The following is a 19,632-nucleotide window of genomic DNA, read 5'->3' as shown; positions in this document are numbered from 1 at the left end:
TTTAAATTGTTCATATCATACTTATTTCCAGTATATATTCCCATGACCAAAAAATTACGGTTACAGTCAGGGACAAAGCCATGGGGGAGCAGGGGAGCGATTGCTCCCCCTTTCAGTGTCGAAAAATATATTAAAAACTGTCGTTTTTTAGCATGGGATTTTGTCAGTGCTCTTTTGATCTTGAATACTCGTCAGCTCCTTTAAATCGATTATAATCGTAGTAAACATTTAGGCTTACTGATTCAGCTACTTACTTAGTTTGGCAGATGCAATTAGCTAAATTTAGCCTATAGCCTTTTACAAGCCTACAGTTGGCCACTGCGTATAAAATAAATATTGCCTACCTAACCGCACTCGATGGATTGTCACGAACCGTATGCACAACGACGTCGACAACATTCGTTCTCATCCTTTCTATGATTTGTCCTAACTTGTTACACGAACAGCATGTTATAAAGCTAAGCTAGCAATCGCAAGTGATACGCGCTTCCTATAAATAATTATTACACTGCTAATACACTGCGATAACGATATTTGTTTTTAGGCAACTGCACATCTGGCTGTCTTACCAAATAAGAAAGTTTATATTGTCCATCAGTTAAGATCGTCATATATATTAAAGTCCAGACATTGGACAATAAACAAGAAATATCCTACTGGAATTTTTATTTAAAAGAGCACTATATTTGTCTTTCTGATATATGTAAAAGTATATGTGAAAGAATTCAAACAGGAAACAAAATCGCTGATAATAGGATATCACATAATAATGATGAAACTGGCAAAACATTGCACTAGATCGCATCTAAGGACCTTCAATTGTTCAAAAAATCTCAAAGGGGAGGGGGACACCCCCTCCATTTAGAACCCTCCCCCATATCAATCGCAAAACGTGCTTCCTCTTTCAAATTCTTGGCTACATCGCTGGTTACCAAGGGCGGCGGAAGCACTTTTAATCTGGGGGGGCACCGACATCAAAGGGCACTTTGCAGAAATTCGATTGGACTGATGCAGCCTTATATTTAGTACCCTTGATAACTCTTATTGTATTAACTTATTTGCGTATAAACATCACTCCATCAACGTCCCGCCCCCCCCCCCCCCTCAAGGAAAATATGCATACTAGCACTGCAATATCCAATGTGCAAATTGGGAAACAAGGAACAAGTTTTCTTTTGAGACAAAATGAGGTGAAATCATGCTAGTTGCTAATGTAGGAATCTTCCGAATTAGAGTTTATTTCTTGTTAATATCTTAACCAATTTTTTTTCCATTCGAAATAGCTTTGAGTTTGACCCACAGAAATTCATTAAAAGTCAGGGGCGTAGCCAGGATTTGCAAAGTTGTATGCACGACTATCTGAGCGGAGCGCCACCATCGGTTGGCGCTGAGCGTACAAGAAAATTTTTGGTTTTACAAACCCCTCAGATGGCCGGAAACGGCCCTTCCCGAGTGTTCATTCTGGTTCCCTAGCCTCTTGCTAACTTGAGACACCTCAATTTTTATGTAGAAAAAGGGCACATTTTTAACCTGAGGAAAAGTGGGGGGGCACGTGCCCCCTGTGCCCCCCCGGTTCCGCCGCCCTTGCTGGTTACAGTCAGTGATGTGCGCAGTATTCAAAGGCGAGGAGGAGGAGGGGGGGGGGCGGAGCTTAAATCAAACTTCCCCAACTGATTTAGGTAAAGTCAAGCAAATACCTGTAAAAATATGGCATTTTGTCATACAAGCATTAGCTTTGGCACACATGTAGAGGACATAGTAAGAAACATTTCTTGAAGTTGAGCCATCGCGAAAAGAGCCTACATCAGCAATGGCGGCCATTTTCTAAAATGGCCGCCAAAATCGACATTTTCAGTGCAAAATCATTGATTGCACTGAATTTAATAGATAATGAGAGGTATTGATATACCTGAAAATCACTTTGTATGTGATAATTACACATATGGAATAAAAGGATTTAAAATAGATGGGTACATGTCGTATGTGGTGGCCATTTTTATAGATGGCCGCCAAATTTTAGTAATGAAATGGTAAAGTGTACTGCAGTCAGAATATAATTCGTGGAAACTACTCCTGGGAAATCACAAATAGTCCAGTATATATTTAGTGTATATATATATATTCGAACCCCGGTGGAGGCTGGAAGATTTTTTACTGAGTGTTCTTGATTTTCCAACTCATTACGATTTCAACGAATACGTTCTCGCGATGACTTATTTGCCTCTGGTAAGGAAGTCCACATCGGTCTCCAGTTTGGTGGATCAGTCCACCCCACTTGTCAGGGGATGGCAGTTCCATGCAAACTTCTAAAGCCTTACCCCAACAGTGACCGCCCTGGCTTACAACCCTCTTAGTATGCTGTACTAAGGCAGCTCTAGTTGGAGGAATGCAATCCATAGCCCTTTCTTTCTCCGTGAACATTTCTTGTCTAGCCTGATCTACATCTACCATAGTGCTGGTGTTGTCATATAACAAAATCGTAAAACGTTCCAGTACTGTCAATTCATTGTCCAGAATTTGGCATGTTCCTACAGACAGGGTCATAGATGCCATGGTAACAGCTTCATATACTTGCCACGTTTCCCAAGCAGATATCTTCCATTTGCTGTAAAATGCTGAAAGTGTCGCACCCGGTGTAAGCATGGAACATTGGCAGAGCTTGGTATTGCGTGGGCCAAGTGATGCAGCAATTTCATGTACAGGAATATATCTAAAGTTTTTAACAGTTCCGAATTTTTCATTCATTCATTTTCATTTCTTTATTCCAGTATAAATTTACAGAGAAATTTATAAATAGGATAAAAATATAACAACATACAAAACATCAAAATACAGGTTAAGACATATAAAAGTTTATGAGACTAAGTTAATAGTGAAAACATAAAAAGCGTTACAAAAGTTATCAAAATTATCAAGAAGGTACAACAAAGGATCTAGGAAGCTGTCTTTACCAGTTTACAAAAAGGTCTGCTCTGTACATAAAACGAGTTCTTAAATAGTACAATTCAAAAACATTATCAAAAAGCTACAATAAAGGATCTAAGGTGCCGTTTTGTACAAAAATGGCTGCTCTGTAAATAAACGAGTTCTTAATGAGTATAATTCTAAAAGATGGCGTAATATTTGGATTTCTCAAATTGTAAAAATTAGTCCTATTGCACAGAGAGTTGAGCTTGGAATGTAGAGGATGTTCGTTAGAAGTTTGAATATTTTTGACAACTCGTATAAATTCATTTCTAGCAGATTCATTGACTTTATGTACAAGATTCTCATAATTAAGCCTGAAAATTTTTGAACAACATTTAAGAAAACTTCTTATTCTTCTCTTATCTTTAACGTGCACAAAATAGTACCATACTGGAACCGCATATACTAGGATCGGCAAGACAGACGCCGCGAACACCCTTTCTACTGTAAAACTGGAAAAGTATGGAACAGTGAATGCTAATGTTGAAACAATATAATACACTTTAGCTAACATTTTCGAGATATGATTTGTAAAAGTTAACTTATCGTCAATGCACACTCCTAGATACATAGTTCAAGAGGTACGTTCAACGCACGAGCCCTGAATTATAGTTCTCTGTTCTTTAACATTCATTAAACCTTTGTGCTTAACATTTATATTTTCAAACAAGATTTCTTTTGATTTATTTGGATTCAAAATTAGATTTTTCTGCTCACACAAGCTAACAATTCTAGAAATAAAGTTCTGATCTCTTGATCTTTACTGTGTGTGCTTTTACTGATTCTGCAGGAAACAGCAGTATCATCTGCATATTTAATAACATTGCAGTTGGAACCTGAGCGTATCTCATCCGTGTAAATGGTGAAAAGTAGAGCCGATAAAGGACCCCTTGAGGAACGCCAATTTCAATATTCGACTTAGAAGAAAATCCCTTCTGTAATTTAACTTGCCTAGACCAGCCTTGTACAAAGTTTGCAAGCCAATGAATAAGCCATGGTTCTTCAATAAAGCTGCATAGATCTTGAATTAGGCGATTAGGCAATACGGTATTAAATGCGCTAGAAAAATCTAAGAAAAGGACTTTTGACAGTGTGTGTCTTTCTGATTAAGCCCCGAAACGATGTCATGTACAAGAGTAAGTATGGCTTCAGTGCATGAAACTCCCTTTTTGTAGTCAAATTGATTTTTGTCTCCATGTTCAATGATAGACTGCATTACGTATGGGAGTAGAATTTTCTGCTTCAGTTAAAACCAATACTTGAAATATCTATAGGTCTATAGTCTTTAACTGAAATGGGATTACCTGTTTTAGGAACAGGCGTCGTTTTAGCATGTTTCCACGAAGATGGAATCAGACTCTCATTAATACTTCTATTAAAAATAGGTGCAAATATACTTGACAGTTCATCAGAACAATATTTGAAAACCCACCACGAGATGTTGTCGAAACCTGAGGCAATTCCACTTTTAACCTAGCTAAAATATTTGTTTACTTCATTCTTTACGAAAACTACAGGTATATCATTAGTTCTTTCTGGTAAGATCAAATTAACATCCTTAATAATAGCACTGTTAAAACGTCCAAAATGTTCATTTAATTCAACTCCAAGTTCACTAGATATCAAGTTTTTGTGATGGTCACCGGGTTTGCTAATAGATTTTAGCAGGCTCCACAGAGAATTAGAGTTTGATGTCACTTTCTCAAAATAAAAAGATCTATTTTTGTGTACGTGCTTATTGATGTTTCTTTGTAAGCTGTTTCTCTTTGTAGTATCACCAGTTTCGATTGCTTTCAACTTCTCCTTTTCTAATTTCTTTATTGTCTCATCCGCTGGTAATCTCTTCATCATCTCCGAGGCAGGTATAATCTTTTGTGGGATGCATATATCACTAGTGAAGTTAATGTAGCATGAAACCACTTCAGTTAGCTCGTGCAAGGTATTGCAGTTTTCTGTAAAAATACTCCAGTCAGTTGAGTCCAACATTTCTCTTAAGTTCTTGATATTATTCATACTAATGCCACCCATGACTCCTGGATGCCTATTTTAGATACTGCAGCTATGGTCAAACCACTGCATATGTTTCCACTGTGCGTAGGAGGATATTCTGGAACCCTTCATGCATGCGAAAGGTGCTATATCATCCTTGTGTCTGCATCTTCATTGTCGCAGGGTGGCAGATGTGATGTGTCCCGAGGAGGTATGCACAACACCTCTGGCCCGCTGGTTGTGATTACAATCTTGCCGTGTTTCAATTGCATATTGGATACATGTTTGTCCAAGAAATTGAGCAACTCGGTTTTGTTCTCGTCGATGCGTAGAAACTGTTGCCAGTTCCCTGGCAAGCTAGTGGAGCTTGCAACTTGTCTTCGGAAACCTCTGTCAGGTTTGCTCCTTGCCTGCGTATTCAAGCTGTTTTTCCTATAATGATCCCAGACTATATCCACTCTACTAGCATGTTGCAACTGAGTTGTATGAATGGCAAGAACACCTTCAGTGCATAGTCGTCAAACGTCTTGACAGTTATGGGTCGAAGTATATTGACAATCACTGCTCCATCTAGAATAATAGCACAGCTGATTGGTTTGCCACTTGTAGACTCCGAGCATGCTTCAAGGCACACAAAAAGATACGACTTGCTCCAGAGTCTCAAGTTTTCAAATTGGGATAATATTGGGGGACATGCCTGATTTCATGTCTGAAAAAGCCACCGAGGTCACCATCTCATGACTTGCAGGCAATGTAGAGGCGTCAAAATAAGGACACGTCGCTCTTCAGTGGCGACACTTGCAAGATTGAACTGGATTTCACTCTAACAGGAGGACGACTAAAGAATAACAGTTTGTTTTTCGTAATTGATTGTGAAATAGGTGTTGATTGGTTTTGTAGTCTTTCTGTCACAAAGTCGTCATTTTGTTGCTGCACCATCTTTTCTACCTGGCACACTGCGGTCGTCACAGCTTGATCAACAATATCATTGGTGTCAATTTGAGCAAGTCATTAGTTTCCTCCAGAATAGGATTGCCCATTTCTTCATGCATCACTTGAACCATACGCTGGGCTTGCTTGGCAAACGTAACTTGCGAAATTTTGGTCTCTTCGTGATGGTATGATTCTTGGTTTGACTTCTTTGGATTTCTCTCGATCGATGCTTCGAATTTTGATTTCATCCTTACTGCCTCTGGGCCGGCAAAAATTCATCGTCTGCGAGCATCAGGGTTTTAGGTCAGACCAACAGCTCCGCGATCGCTCTTTACCATTGAATTTTTCTGCTCATGCGCATGATCAAGGGCTATGGCTGAAAATGGACTGTGAAAATGCCTTTATTGAATTCTGCAGCAATATCAGGATGTGTTCTGCTTAGACTGGTCGTATCCCATACATTTACTGATATCCATCTAGCATAGTAAGTGTGATTTAAGCTGAAGAACCATGGTGCAAGTTTTGTTAAGGAATCGATATTCAGAGCGAAATCCCCCCCCCCCCCCACACGCAGTGCTCGCACATTTGTCAAGACAAACAGCTCCAACTGAAACACTGTGTACCAAAAGTATAATGTGGTATCTCATGTTTCTTTTGAACACACTAGTCGTAAATTCCTTCTGGTTGTACCTCTGGATCTAGTGTCCCCTTGTAGTTGTCGTATGATTTCCTGTGCAGTGTGTAGATAACATCACCATTGTAGAATTATACCTGTTATAATGTGCATTGCCTGAAAATCTGGTATTGTGATGACGAATATCACTGTTACATATTAAGTAGTCATTAAAAGCATTTGGTAACAGTCCATTCCATGCCTTATAAGCAAATATATCAAGGTTAACCCTAAGAATGTCATCAGGTTTTAACAACTTAGAACGCTTAAAAAGAGGATTTGTGTGGTCCCGTGTTTTGGCATGTGTTATATGCATGTATTATTTGGCATGTGTTATGCAGACTGCTCTCTTTTGTGTAATACAAATGGGATTCAGATTAGTACCAGACCATATGTTACAACAATACGTAATATGTGGCTGGACTAATGTCTGATAGAGAATCTTTAATATGTGTTGTGGCAGATAATGCTTAAGCTTAGCTAAAACACCGGGTTTTTTTTTGTAACTTTTCTACAGACAGTTGTAATGTGGTCACACCATTTAAGTTCATGATCTATATATCAACCTAAACATCTAGTACTATGAACTTGTTGTTGTCGTTTACCACCCACAGTAATATCAGCATTCCATGTACAGATTTTAGAAGTATTAAAAACTATATAGTTTGTTTTATTAATATTCAATGATAATTTGTTGCCAGCGAACCAGTCGCTGAACTTGTCTAATTCAGTTGATACTTCAATATGAAATAAAGTTTTCGATTGTGATACAGAGAAAATATTTGTGTCGTCAGTAAACAAAACAACTTTAACTTTATCAGAAACATTGGTAATTTCATTGAAATATAGGATAAAAAACAATGGACCAAGTATAGAGCCTTGTGGCACACCACATTGAATTCTCTCCGGTTGGGAATGAGCATTTTTGTAGGATGTATATTGGTAGCGGTTTGCTAAGTAACTGTCGATCCAATTTAGGGGGGTTCCTCTTATGCCGTAACGGTGTTATTTATTATTTGTATATTTGTATATTTATTTGTTTCATCACAATTTACAGTGTGACGGGAAGTCTCCTATAAAGCCTGTAAGGCTTAACAAAGTAGGAGACTCCCCAAAAAGAGAAAAGAAAGAAAAACTTAAGAATAGAAAATGAAAAGTTAATAGTAGCATCTACAATGATGAAATAATCGAATTGACTCTACTTGAAATTAATAATGTTAATAAGCAATCCTAACAATCTTTATAATGATCTTAATCGCAAACACACACAAGAATAAATCCATCAATAGTGAGAAATAATTACAGTTTGTAGATTCCTTTTGAATACAGAGTAAGAAGGCTTATTCTTAACATTTTCCTGGAGATTATTCCACGTTTTATAGCACGAATACGACGGTTAAAAGAACTTAAAGTACTTCGTTGGGATAAAACATGGGCGTTATTACAATGGCGTGTTTGATGGTTGTGGATTAGTCTATTACTATATATAAAATCTTTAAAAGCCTCGGGTAGCAATCCATTCCATGCTTTATATGCAAATGTTGCAAGCTGGACTCTTATAATATCATTTAGTTTTAATAAATTTAATCTTTTGTATAATGGGCTCGTATGATCACGTGGTGCAGCATGTGATATATGGCGGATAGCTCTCTTCTGGAGGACACATAGGTGATTAAGATTTGTAGAATAGGTTCCTGACCAAATAGTCGTGCAATAAGTTAATTGGGGTAAAATCAGAGTTATATAGAGTGTTCTGAGTATATTTGGAGGTAAATAATGTTTTAATTTGCATAAAATACCAGTATTTCTAGCCACTCTGTTACAGACTGCTGATATGTGATCACGCCACGAAAGTTTATTGTCTATGTGTACACCCAAGAACTTAGTCGTGTTAACCCGATTAATAATTTTATCATTCATGGTAATACTGTGATCCCATCTGAATGAGTGACTAGCATTAAACACCATATAATTAATTTTTTCTATATTAAGAGATAATTTGTTTGCTGCAAACCAGCTGGAAAATTTAGTTAGTTCAGTAGAAACAGTTTTATGTGATGAGAGTAGATCTTGGGAATCGAAGAAAATATTTGTGTCGTCGGCAAATAATATTGTTTTAGCAATATCGGAGACATTAACGATATCATTGACATAAATTATAAATAGTAATGGACCTAGTATAGAACCCTGAGGAACTCCGCAAGCGATTTTAGCAAGTTCAGATTTAGAATTTTTATATAAAGTGTACTGGTATCTATTTGAAAGATAACTATCTAGCCAATTTAGGGTTGTTCCTCTGATACCATACAAAAATAATTTACTTAGTAATATTTTGTGATCGATGGTGTCAAAAGCTTTGGATAGGTCGAGAAATACGCATACACAGGTATTATTCTTATCAAGACTGTTATAAATATTGTTGACTGCATCTGCTAAAGCTAATTCTGTAGAATGGTCAGGACGAAATCCGTACTGCTCGTTATTAAGAACATTATATTTACATAGAAAACTGTATATACGATTAAACATTAATCGTTCAATGATTTTTGAAAAGACTGACAATAAAGATATAGGGCGGTAATTCTCAAAATGACTGGGGTCTCCTTTTTTAAAGATTGGTTTTACCTTTGCTATTTTAAGCTTATCCGGAAAAATGCCGGTGTTAAAAGAAATATTGCAGAGATGAGTTAAAGGCTTTACAATGTATGGGATTACTTGTTTGATAATACCTGGCTTAAAGTCATCATAGCCTGCTGCTTTGTTTGGTTTCACATTTGTGTGAGCAACTTTTAAAACTTCTTCTACTGTTACTGGATATGTAAATATGGAATGGCATACCTTGTCATTATTATGTAAAAAATGTTCCGCTTTTAGTTTAATATTAATCTTACTAGCGAGGTTATAACCAAGATTTACAAAGTATTTATTAAAGTTGCCAGCGATGTCATTATCATTGCTAATTTCGCAATCATCATTTTTAAATGTTGCTGGATATGATGAGTCTTTACCGATTTATTGAGAATTTCATTAATTGTACTCCAAGTACTGTTTACGTTGTTTCTACTCTGCTTGAATTTATCATAAAAGTATAATCGTTTGGAATATCGTATAACATGGTTTAGTTTATTACGGTATATTTTGTAAATAGACTTAGTATGTTCAGTAGGATTCTTCAAATAACGTCTATATAATATGTTCTTCCTTTTGATTGATTTTAAAATGCCCTTAGTGATCCAGGGATGTTTTTTGGTACGTTTCTTTTTTGGATTGAACACTTGAGTAGGAAAGCAATTATTATACGTAGTATTGAAATAATAGTAAAATGTATTATAAGCAGAATTAACATCTGGTTCGTTTAGGACATTGTCCCACGTAGTTTTCCCCAATTTCAGAAGTGAAACTTTTTATATTATTATCACTGTAATTACGTGCATAAATGGGAATATTTTGTCGGCGATTAGTCTCGAGGGCATTGACAAACACTGGAAAGTGATCAGTGATATTAGTTACAAAAATACCTGATGAAAGTTAAGAATTACTATTAGTTATAATATTGTCAATCAAAGTTGAAGAGGTACTGTTCACTCTGGTTGGTCTTGATATTGTTGGATAGAAACCATTTGAGTAAAGGTTATTTAGAAACTCTGGTGATTTGTTTTTATCTAACAAATCAATATTAAAATCCCCCATAATGTAGGAAGTACAGTTTAGCTGATTAATGGTAGTACAAATATTTTGCATGTTATAATAAAATTGTTCTAAAGAACCATTTGGAGGTCTATAAACAATACCAATAATTATTTTCTCTTTAGAATTTGGCAAGTTTGTATAACTATATATAGTATAACTATATATTATAACTAATAAGTTCCCGTCCTGGTTGGCTTCGTTGCATTTTTAGACTCCGGAGGTAGGGTCAAATTAGGGCTCTCTCCGGAGGTGAGCCGTGCTGCCAACGCCCTGGTATGTAGAGTATTTGTTATTTATTTAAACTGAATCTCTGCCCGTTGTTTGCTTTTATATTTGTGTACGGCAGAAAGTCACTGCCTTATTTTTGTTAAGTGTATGTTTAAAGTTAATTAAGCTATTAAATTGTTGATTTGAGACACAGTTCTCTTTAACTATATTCTTCTCTCTTTTTTGTGTGTATTGGTTCAAGCCCTGCTAGCATAAGTCTTTGCCTCCCCTTCCCCTGCCCTGACATCAGGTGGCCTCCAGCTGCCTGATTTCCCACGCTACCGCTCGGCCGGGGTACAGGGGTGTTACAGCGGTTGGTTGCGCTGGAGAGCGTGACGTGTTTTGGGTCCTGGGCTCGAGACCCGGCCGCGGCAGTTTGCTTTTGCAGCGATCTTATACGGTCTCTGAAACTTTAAGTATTAGAACGAACATAGATTTATATCAGCTGCTGTCGTGGCGCGGTTGGTTGCGCTCGAGAGCGTGACGTGTTTTGGGTCCTGGGCTCGAGACCCCGCCACGGCAGTTTGCTTTTGCAGCGATCTAATACGGTCTCTGGAACTTTAAGTATTAGGAACGAACATAGATTTATATCAGCTGCTGTCGTGGCGCGGTTGGTTGCGCTCGAGAACGTGACGTGTTTTGGGTCCTGGGCTCGAGACCCGGCAGTTTGCTTTTGCAGCGATCTAATACGGTCTCTGGAACTTTAAGTATTAGAAACGAACATAGATTTATATCAGCTGCTGTCGTGGCGCGGTTGGTTGCGCTCGAGAGCGTGACGTGTTTTGGGTCCTGGGCTCGAGACCCCGCCACGGCAGTTTGCTTTTGCAGCGATCTTATACGGTCTCTGGAACTTTAAGTATTAGAAACGAACATAGATTTATATCAGCTGCTGTCGTGGCGCGGTTGGTTGCGCTCGAGAGCGTGACGTGTTTTGGGTCCTGGGCTCGAGACCCGGCCACGGCAGTTTGCTTTTGCAGCGATCTTATACGGTCTCTGGAACTTTAAGTATTAGAAACGAACATAGATTTATATCAGCTGCTGTCGTGGCGCGGTTGGTTGCGCTCGAGAGCGTGACGTGTTTTGGGTCCTGGGCTCGAGACCCGGCCACGGCAGTTTGCTTTTGCAGCGATCTAATACGGTCTCTGGAACTTTAAGTATTAGGAACGAACATAGATATATATCAGCTGCTGTCGTGGCGCGGTTGGTTGCGCTCGAGAGCGTGACGTGTTTTGGGTCCTGGGCTCAAGACCCCGCCACGGCAGTTTGCTTTTGCAGCGATCTTATACGGTCTCTGGAACTTTAAGTATTAGAAACGAACATAGATTTATATCAGCTGCTGTCGTGGCGCGGTTGGTTGCGCTCGAGAGCGTGACGTGTTTTGGGTCCTGGGCTCGAGACCCGGCCACGGCAGTTTGCTTTTGCAGCGATCTTATACGGTCTCTGGAACTTTAAGTATTAGAAACGAACATAGATTTATATCAGCTGCTGTCGTGGCGCGGTTGGTTGCGCTCGAGAGCGTGACGTGTTTTGGGTCCTGGGCTCGAGACCCGGCCACGGCAGTTTGCTTTTGCAGCGATCTTATACGGACTCTGGAACTTTAAGTATTAGGAACGAACATAGATTTATATCAGCTGCTGTCGTGGCGCGGTTGGTTGCGCTCGAGAGCGTGACGTGTTTTGGGTCCTGGGCTCGGGACCCGGCCACGGCAGTTTGCTTTTGCAGCGATCTAATACGGTCTCTGGAACTTTAAGTATTAGGAACGAACATAGATTTATATCAGCTGCTGTCGTGGCGCGGTTGGTTGCGCTCGAGAGCGTGACGTGTTTTGGGTCCTGGGCTCGAGACCCCGCCACGGCAGTTTGCTTTTGCAGCGATCTAATACGGTCTCTGGAACTTTAAGTATTAGGAACGAACATAGATTTATATCAGCTGCTGTCGTGGCGCGGTTGGTTGCGCTCGAGAGCGTGACGTGTTTTGGGTCCTGGGCTCGAGACCCGGCCACGGCAGTTTGCTTTTGCAGCGATCTAATACGGTCTCTGTAACTTTAAGTATTAGAAACGAACATAGATTTATATCAGCTGCTGTCGTGGCGCGGTTGGTTGCGCTCGAGAGCGTGACGTGTTTTGGGTCCTGGGCTCGAGACCCGCCACGGCAGTTTGCTTTTGCAGCGATCTAATACGGTCTCTGGAACTTTAAGTATTAGAAACGAACATAGATTTATATCAGCTGCTGTCGTGGCGCGGTTGGTTGCGCTCGAGAGCGTGACGTGTTTTGGGTCCTGGGCTCGAGACCCCGCCACGGCAGTTTGCTTTTGCAGCGATCTTATACGGTCTCTGGAACTTTAAGTATTAGAAACGAACATAGATTTATATCAGCTGCTGTCGTGGCGCGGTTGGTTGCGCTCGAGAGCGTGACGTGTTTTGGGTCCTGGGATCGGGACCCGGCCACGGCAGTTTGCTTTTGCAGCGATCTTATACGGTCTCTGGAACTTTAAGTATTAGAAACGAACATAGATTTATATCAGCTGCTGTCGTGGCGCGGTTGGTTGCGCTCGAGAGCGTGACGTGTTTTGGGTCCTGGGCTCGAGACCCCGCCACGGCAGTTTGCTTTTGCAGCGATCTAATACGGTCTCTGGAACTTTAAGTATTAGGAACGAACATAGATTTATATCAGCTGCTGTCGTGGAGCGGTTGGTTGCGCTCGAGAGCGTGACGTGTTTTGGGTCCTGGGCTCGAGACCCGGCCACGGCAGTTTGCTTTTGCAGCGATCTAATACGGTCTCTGGAACTTTAAGTATTAGGAACGAACATAGATTTATATCAGCTGCTGTCGTGGCGCGGTTGGTTGCGCTCGAGAGCGTGACGTGTTTTGGGTCCTGGGCTCGAGACCCGGCCACGGCAGTTTGCTTTTGAAGCGATCTAATACGGTCTCTGGAACTTTAAGTATTAGGAACGAACATAGATTTATATCAGCTGCTGTCGTGGCGCGGTTGGTTGCGCTCGAGAGCGTGACGTGTTTTGGGTCCTGGGCTCGAGACCCGGCCACGGCAGTTTGCTTTTGCAGCGATCTAATACGGTCTCTGGAACTTTAAGTATTAGAAACGAACATAGATTTATATCAGCTGCTGTCGTGGCGCGGTTGGTTGCGCTCGAGAGCGTGACGTGTTTTGGGTCCTGGGCTCGAGACCCCGCCACGGCAGTTTGCTTTTGCAGCGATCTTATACGGTCTCTGGAACTTTAAGTATTAGGAACGAACATAGATTTATATCAGCTGCTGTCGTGGCGCGGTTGGTTGCGCTCGAGAGCGTGACGTGTTTTGGGTCCTGGGCTCGAGACCCCGCCACGGCAGTTTGCTTTTGCAGCGATCTAATACGGTCTCTGGAACTTTAAGTATTAGAAACGAACATAGATTTATATCAGCTGCTGTCGTGGCGCGGTTGGTTGCGCTCGAGAGCGTGACGTGTTTTGGGTCCTGGGCTCGAGACCCGGCCACGGCAGTTTGCTTTTGCAGCGATCTAATACGGTCTCTGGAACTTTAAGTATTAGAAACGAACATAGATTTATATCAGCTGCTGTCGTGGCGCGGTTGGTTGCGCTCGAGAGCGTGACGTGTTTTGGGTCCTGGGCTCGAGACCCGGCCACGGCAGTTTGCTTTTGCAGCGATCTTATACGGTCTCTGGAACTTTAAGTATTAGGAACGAACATAGATTTATATCAGCTGCTGTCGTGGCGCGGTTGGTTGCGCTCGAGAGCGTGACGTGTTTTGGGTCCTGGGCTCGGGACCCGGCCACGGCAGTTTGCTTTTGCAGCGATCTAATACGGTCTCTGGAACTTTAAGTATTAGAAACGAACATAGATTTATATCAGCTGCTGTCGTGGCGCGGTTGGTTGCGCTCGAGAGCGTGACGTGTTTTGGGTCCTGGGCTCGAGACCCCGCCACGGCAGTTTGCTTTTGCAGCGATCTAATACGGTCTCTGGAACTTTAAGTATTAGGAACGAACATAGATTTATATCAGCTGCTGTCGTGGCGCGGTTGGTTGCGCTCGAGAGCGTGACGTGTTTTGGGTCCTGGGCTCGAGACCCGGCCACGGCAGTTTGCTTTTGCAGCGATCTAATACGGTCTCTGGAACTTTAAGTATTAGGAACGAACATAGATTTATATCAGCTGCTGTCGTGGCGCGGTTGGTTGCGCTCGAGAGCGTGACGTGTTTTGGGTCCTGGGCTCGAGACCCGGCCACGGCAGTTTGCTTTTGCAGCGATCTAATACGGTCTCTGTAACTTTAAGTATTAGAAACGAACATAGATTTATATCAGCTGCTGTCGTGGCGCGGTTGGTTGCGCTCGAGAGCGTGACGTGTTTTGGGTCCTGGGCTCGAGACCCCGCCACGGCAGTTTGCTTTTGCAGCGATCTTATACGGTCTCTGGAACTTTAAGTATTAGGAACGAACATAGATTTATATCAGCTGCTGTCGTGGCGCGGTTGGTTGCGCTCGAGAGCGTGACGTGTTTTGGGTCCTGGGCTCGAGACCCCGCCACGGCAGTTTGCTTTTGCAGCGATCTTATACGGTCTCTGGAACTTTAAGTATTAGAAACGAACATAGATTTATATCAGCTGCTGTCGTGGCGCGGTTGGTTGCGCTCGAGAGCGTGACGTGTTTTGGGTCCTGGGCTCGAGACCCGGCCACGGCAGTTTGCTTTTGCAGCGATCTAATACGGTCTCTGGAACTTTAAGTATTAGAAACGAACATAGATTTATATCAGCTGCTGTCGTGGCGCGGTTGGTTGCGCTCGAGAGCGTGACGTGTTTTGGGTCCTGGGCTCGAGACCCGGCCACGGCAGTTTGCTTTTGCAGCGATCTTATACGGTCTCTGGAACTTTAAGTATTAGGAACGAACATAGATTTATATCAGCTGCTGTCGTGGCGCGGTTGGTTGCGCTCGAGAGCGTGACGTGTTTTGGGTCCTGGGCTCGGGACCCGGCCACGGCAGTTTGCTTTTGCAGCGATCTAATACGGTCTCTGGAACTTTAAGTATTAGAAACGAACATAGATTTATATCAGCTGCTGTCGTGGCGCGGTTGGTTGCGCTCGAGAGCGTGACGTGTTTTGGGTCCTGGGCTCGAGACCCCGCCACGGCAGTTTGCTTTTGCAGCGATCTAATACGGTCTCTGGAACTTTAAGTATTAGGAACGAACATAGATTTATATCAGCTGCTGTCGTGGCGCGGTTGGTTGCGCTCGAGAGCGTGACGTGTTTTGGGTCCTGGGCTCGAGACCCGGCCACGGCAGTTTGCTTTTGCAGCGATCTAATACGGTCTCTGGAACTTTAAGTATTAGGAACGAACATAGATTTATATCAGCTGCTGTCGTGGCGCGGTTGGTTGCGCTCGAGAGCGTGACGTGTTTTGGGTCCTGGGCTCGAGACCCGGCCACGGCAGTTTGCTTTTGCAGCGATCTAATACGGTCTCTGTAACTTTAAGTATTAGAAACGAACATAGATTTATATCAGCTGCTGTCGTGGCGCGGTTGGTTGCGCTCGAGAGCGTGACGTGTTTTGGGTCCTGGGCTCGAGACCCCGCCACGGCAGTTTGCTTTTGCAGCGATCTTATACGGTCTCTGGAACTTTAAGTATTAGGAACGAACATAGATTTATATCAGCTGCTGTCGTGGCGCGGTTGGTTGCGCTCGAGAGCGTGACGTGTTTTGGGTCCTGGGCTCGAGACCCGGCCACGGCAGTTTGCTTTTGCAGCGATCTTATACGGTCTCTGGAACTTTAAGTATTAGAAACGAACATAGATTTATATCAGCTGCTGTCGTGGCGCGGTTGGTTGCGCTCGAGAGCGTGACGTGTTTTGGGTCCTGGGCTCGAGACCCGGCCATGGCAGTTTGCTTTTGCAGCGATCTTATACGGTCTCTGGAACTTTAAGTATTAGGAACGAACATAGATTTATATCAGCTGCTGTCGTGGCGCGGTTGGTTGCGCTCGAGACCGTGACGTGTTTTGGGTCCTGGGCTCGAGACCCGGCCACGGCAGTTTGCTTTTGCAGCGATCTTATACGGTCTCTGGAACTTTAAGTATTAGGAACGAACATAGATTTATATCAGCTGCTGTCGTGGCGCGGTTGGTTGCGCTCGAGACCGTGACGTGTTTTGGGTCCTGGGCTCGAGACCCGGCCACGGCAGTTTGCTTTTGCAGCGATCTTATACGGTCTCTGGAACTTTAAGTATTAGGAACGAACATAGATTTATATCAGCTGCTGTCGTGGCGCGGTTGGTTGCGCTCGAGAGCGTGACGTGTTTTGGGTCCTGGGCTCGGGACCCGGCCACGGCAGTTTGCTTTTGCAGCGATCTAATACGGTCTCTGGAACTTTAAGTATTAGAAACGAACATAGATTTATATCAGCTGCTGTCGTGGCGCGGTTGGTTGCGCTCGAGAGCGTGACGTGTTTTGGGTCCTGGGCTCGAGACCCCGCCACGGCAGTTTGCTTTTGCAGCGATCTTATACGGTCTCTGGAACTTTAAGTATTAGGAACGAACATAGATTTATATCAGCTGCTGTCGTGGCGCGGTTGGTTGCGCTCGAGAGCGTGACGTGTTTTGGGTCCTGGGCTCGAGACCCGGCCACGGCAGTTTGCTTTTGCAGCGATCTAATACGGTCTCTGGAACTTTAAGTATTAGGAACGAACATAGATTTATATCAGCTGCTGTCGTGGCGCGGTTGGTTGCGCTCGAGAGCGTGACGTGTTTTGGGTCCTAGGCTCGAGACCCGCCACGGCAGTTTGCTTTTGCAGCGATCTAATACGGTCTCTGGAACTTTAAGTATTAGAAACGAACATAGATTTATATCAGCTGCTGTCGTGGCGCGGTTGGTTGCGCTCGAGAGCGTGACGTGTTTTGGGTCCTGGGCTCGAGACCCGGCCACGGCAGTTTGCTTTTGCAGCGATCTTATACGGTCTCTGGAACTTTAAGTATTAGGAACGAACATAGATTTATATCAGCTGCTGTCGTGGCGCGGTTGGTTGCGCTCGAGAGCGTGACGTGTTTTGGGTCCTGGGCTCGAGACCCCGCCACGGCAGTTTGCTTTTGCAGCGATCTAATACGGTCTCTGGAACTTTAAGTATTAGAAACGAACATAGATTTATATCAGCTGCTGTCGTGGCGCGGTTGGTTGCGCTCGAGAGCGTGACGTGTTTTGGGTCCTGGGCTCGAGACCCGGCCACGGCAGTTTGCTTTTGCAGCGATCTAATACGGTCTCTGGAACGTTAAGTATTAGGAACGAACATAGATTTATATCAGCTGCTGTCGTGGCGCGGTTGGTTGCGCTCGAGAGCGTGACGTGTTTTGGGTCCTGGGCTCGAGACCCGGCCACGGCAGTTTGCTTTTGCAGCGATCTAATACGGTCTCTGTAACTTTAAGTATTAGAAACGAACATAGATTTATATCAGCTGCTGTCGTGGCGCGGTTGGTTGCGCTCGAGAGCGTGACGTGTTTTGGGTCCTGGGCTCGAGACCCCGCCACGGCAGTTTGCTTTTCCAGCGATCTTATACGGTCTCTGTAACTTTAAGTATTAGGAACGAACATAGATTTATATCAGCTGCTGTCGTGGCGCGGTTGGTTGCGCTCGAGAGCGTGACGTGTTTTGGGTCCTGGGCTCGAGACCCCGCCACGGCAGTTTGCTTTTGCAGCGATCTAATACGGTCTCTGGAACTTTAAGTATTAGGAACGAACATAGATTTATATCAGCTGCTGTCGTGGCGCGGTTGGTTGCGCTCGAGAACGTGACGTGTTTTGGGTCCTGGGCTCGAGACCCGGCAGTTTGCTTTTGCAGCGATCTAATACGGTCTCTGGAACTTTAAGTATTAGAAACGAACATAGATTTATATCAGCTGCTGTCGTGGCGCGGTTGGTTGCGCTCGAGAGCGTGACGTGTTTTGGGTCCTGGGCTCGAGACCCGGCCACGGCAGCTTGCTTTTGCAGCGATCTTATACGGTCTCTGGAACTTTAAGTATTAGAAACGAACATAGATTTATATCAGCTGCTGTCGTGGCGCGGTTGGTTGCGCTCGAGAGCGTGACGTGTTTTGGGTCCTGGGCTCGAGACCCGGCCACGGCAGTTTGCTTTTGCAGCGATCTTATACGGTCTCTGGAACTTTAAGTATTAGAAACGAACATAGATTTATATCAGCTGCTGTCGTGGCGCGGTTGGTTGCGCTCGAGAGCGTGACGTGTTTTGGGTCCTGGGCTCGAGACCCGGCCACGGCAGTTTGCTTTTGCAGCGATCTAATACGGTCTCTGGAACTTTAAGTATTAGGAACGAACATAGATATATATCAGCTGCTGTCGTGGCGCGGTTGGTTGCGCTCGAGAGCGTGACGTGTTTTGGGTCCTGGGCTCAAGACCCCGCCACGGCAGTTTGCTTTTGCAGCGATCTTATACGGTCTCTGGAACTTTAAGTATTAGAAACGAACATAGATTTATATCAGCTGCTGTCGTGGCGCGGTTGGTTGCGCTCGAGAGCGTGACGTGTTTTGGGTCCTGGGCTCGAGACCCGGCCACGGCAGTTTGCTTTTGCAGCGATCTTATACGGTCTCTGGAACTTTAAGTATTAGAAACGAACATAGATTTATATCAGCTGCTGTAGTGGCGCGGTTGGTTGCGCTCGAGAGCGTGACGTGTTTTGGGTCCTGGGCTCGAGACCCGGCCACGGCAGTTTGCTTTTGCAGCGATCTTATACGGACTCTGGAACTTTAAGTATTAGGAACGAACATAGATTTATATCAGCTGCTGTCGTGGCGCGGTTGGTTGCGCTCGAGAGCGTGACGTGTTTTGGGTCCTGGGCTCGGGACCCGGCCACGGCAGTTTGCTTTTGCAGCGATCTAATACGGTCTCTGGAACTTTAAGTATTAGGAACGAACATAGATTTATATCAGCTGCTGTCGTGGCGCGGTTGGTTGCGCTCGAGAGCGTGACGTGTTTTGGGTCCTGGGCTCGAGACCCCGCCACGGCAGTTTGCTTTTGCAGCGATCTAATACGGTCTCTGGAACTTTAAGTATTAGGAACGAACATAGATTTATATCAGCTGCTGTCGTGGCGCGGTTGGTTGCGCTCGAGAGCGTGAC

At 43.6% G+C, this 19,632-nt stretch overlaps 2 protein-coding genes across 3 annotated transcripts in view; one reads left to right on the top strand and one right to left on the bottom strand.

Moving 5' to 3' along the window:
• Positions 1–153, top strand: part of LOC139965399 (uncharacterized) — a 15,085-nt gene extending 14,932 nt beyond the window's left edge. For both annotated transcript variants that reach the window (XM_071967728.1, XM_071967726.1), the window contains one exon: positions 1–153. This exon is cut by the window's left edge and continues 1,113 nt beyond it. The gene's annotated coding sequence lies outside the window, so the exon portion shown is untranslated.
• The window catches only part of LOC139965400 (uncharacterized), a 310,151-nt gene that overhangs the window by 35,568 nt on the left and 254,951 nt on the right, over positions 1–19,632 (bottom strand). The window lies entirely within an intron of this gene.

This window comes from Apostichopus japonicus, chromosome 3, assembly GCF_037975245.1.
Source record: "Apostichopus japonicus isolate 1M-3 chromosome 3, ASM3797524v1, whole genome shotgun sequence".
Classification (NCBI taxonomy): Eukaryota; Metazoa; Echinodermata; class Holothuroidea; order Aspidochirotida; family Stichopodidae; genus Apostichopus; species Apostichopus japonicus.
This window is presented reverse-complemented; position numbering and strand designations above follow the sequence as displayed.